Here is a 2,912-nt window from a genome sequence, read left to right on the forward strand (position 1 = left end):
TTCATTCCAACTCCATGCACGACTTCTCTTCACGATTTACATTGCTGTTCATTGGTTTAATAGCATAGGTTAATGAATTCTCGTTTTTGGTGCAAGACATAAGCAATTTGTTTTATTTACACTGCTCAGTATCATTCCATTTCCTTCTTCTTCTTCTTAACCACGCCTAAAGCCACCTACTCGACCTTTGTTCAGCTCGTTTACCCTCCAACTCTTCCATTGTCCACGTAGCTCCATTTTCTTGACCTTTCGCTGCTTCCATCCTTCTATCCACCAACCAACTTCATGCACTCTTTCTCCATCTTATTTCTCTGTCCCTGAGCCATCACAAGCTCCATCTCCATCTTACCTATCCACCTATACCGCTCCATCACTTCACCATCACCCAAAACTCCCGCGGTAGAACATCCTGTAGAAGTTAGCAGACTTCCTGTAGAATTCATGAGTTTCCTGTAGGATCCCCTGCAGACATCCTGTAGAAGCCTGCAAACTCGATTGCCGAGCACCTGAACGTTGTAGACTTCTGTGGACTGATGCTAGGGATCCCCTGGGACCTCTCCTAGCCCCCCTGACCTTTTCCAAGCTTTCCTTCCCTTCAAACCACCTCTGCACAGCCAAACCCTAATAAGAAACAAAATCATAATCACTCCAACCATTTAAGCAAAAATACAAAAAAAATGTTCTTTTCAATGGAGGTAGTTTAAGTTCATGCATTTCATATCACTAGCAGTAATGGCATCATTTCTAGAAGTTTGCACTCTCGCTATTGCATCATAGAGGTTAAACTAGTCAGATTAGGGTTTACTAGGGTTTCCACGTTTTGGTTGGCTTTCAGTTCATTTTTGTAAAGTAGATAAATTTCCTTTGAGATAGCCTTCGTCCATCATTTAGCAAGTTTCTTCTGAGAGCATATAGAATTTGGCTTGAGCCCTAGCGGACTTGTGCCAGCTGACCAAGTGACAGCTGCGACAAGAGCTAGTACTTGTGCATACAGCACCGTCGCTTCCAAGTTTGTACGAACGACCGGGTTGATAAAATTAGAGATAGGAAGTTCCAGGAGTTGTAGCATTATTGCTACAATACTGGAGCCCACCATCTTTTTGGCGCCGTTGCCGAGGAAGCGTCAGAGTATTGGTGATTGTCGCTTTTCTTCTATTTTCCACTACAATCTTCTGCTCAGTAGTTTATTTCATAGCATAGACATTTCCTGCTTTCATAGATTAGCATTTCCTGTTTTCCTAGATTAGCCTTTCAATTCTGCAATTTCAATTCTGCAAGCGTAGATTAGCATTTCCATTCCTGCAATTTCATTTGAGCAAAGTAGACTAGTTCTTTCCTGCTTTCAATTTAATTCTGCATCTTCATTTCAGTAAGATAGTTAGTTGTAGATCAATCTGTTTCAGTTTTGCAGGTACCAAAGAAAAAAGCAAAAGCAATCAAAAAAAAGAAAGTCTTTTCCATTTCATGCCTCGTAGGAACCGAGATAAAACAGGCAAATTCCTACCCAATACCCCCACCACATCACTGAGTCACCCTTCTCTCTTCTTTGGTGACAGTGACCCAGAAGAACCTATAGGTGAACATCCTGAGATATACAAAGATCCTATAGAAGAAGAAGAGTTAGAGACCACTCCATCTGAAGCTATGGCTGACAATAGAGGAGAAGATGAGAGAATAGAAGGTGCCTTCCCCATCCGAGAGACCAATGGAGAGATGAAAATGAAGAACATTAGCCCCTCCGCTTTACCTCACTTCCATGGATTGACTACTGAAGATCCTGATACCTTCCTGTTTGAGTTTGTTGTCCTTTGTAGAACCTATGACTATACTGAAGATGAGAAAAAGCTGAAACTCTTCCCTTCAACTCTTAAGGATGCAGCATTACATTGGTTCATGGGCTTACCTGGGAATAGTATCACTACTTGGGCTCAGATGCAGCAAGCTTTCAATACCAAGTATCGGGATTACTGTAGGTCCAAGGAAACCAAGGGAGAAATCTTTCGGATGACCATGGGAAATGATGAGTCCTTAGAGGATTATGAGGAGAGGTTCCAACTTAGCTATAAGCGGGCCAGGTGCACACTTGACCCTGAATCCCTCAAGTTGGTTCTGCTCCGAGGAGTCCCTGAAGACCTCTTAGATACCCTTCACATGTTAGCTGGGGGGGACATTTACCAACTGCCTTATGAGGACATCAAGACTGTGTTTAGAAACCACTCCAGGGCAGCACGGAAACGAGGTAGAGGAAACCTCCTCTCAACTGGTGTCCCTTTCTCCAAACATGAGCTTGCAAATCAATTAGAAGATCTTAAGAGTGAGGTGAGACAGACCATTGCCATGCAACTGGACACATTCAGGATCCAGCAGAAGAAAGAAGAAGCTGAGAGAGCCTTGGCTGTCTTCTGCCCTAGGTGCACAAGGAGACACCCTAAGAACGAATGCCCATTGCATTCGGTTGAAGTGTGTTTCGTTTGTGAGGAGGACCATCCCACAAATCAGTGTCCAACCTTACCTGGGTTTAAAGCCATGTACCAAGGGATAGAAGCCCCCACTGAACCTCTCTATTTCATCAACCAAAGGAGGCCACAAGGATCTAGACCTTATCAGCAGGGAATGCAAGGGGCACCTCAAGCTTATTATAGCCCCAACCAATCGACTCCTATGCCTTCCTGGGGTCCCCCTTCTCATCCTTCCTGGTCCATGCCTCCTCCATGGTCTTATCCACCTCAGTACCCTACTCAACCTACTTCTCATTCATATCATTCACATGCCCAGCCACAGCCTCAGTGGAATGCACCTCAGTCGGGGTGGAGGCCCCAATACAACACTCCTCCTGCCATTTTGCCTCCACCACCTGTTCAACCTCAACCCTTACCTCCTGCTCCTCCAAGGCAACCTCAAATACCTGCTCA

This window comes from Pinus tabuliformis, chromosome 7 (genome assembly GCF_031772625.1).
Source record: "Pinus tabuliformis cultivar Carrire ecotype Pingquan chromosome 7, CPIR1, whole genome shotgun sequence".
Lineage (NCBI taxonomy): Eukaryota > Viridiplantae > Streptophyta > Pinopsida > Pinales > Pinaceae > Pinus > Pinus tabuliformis.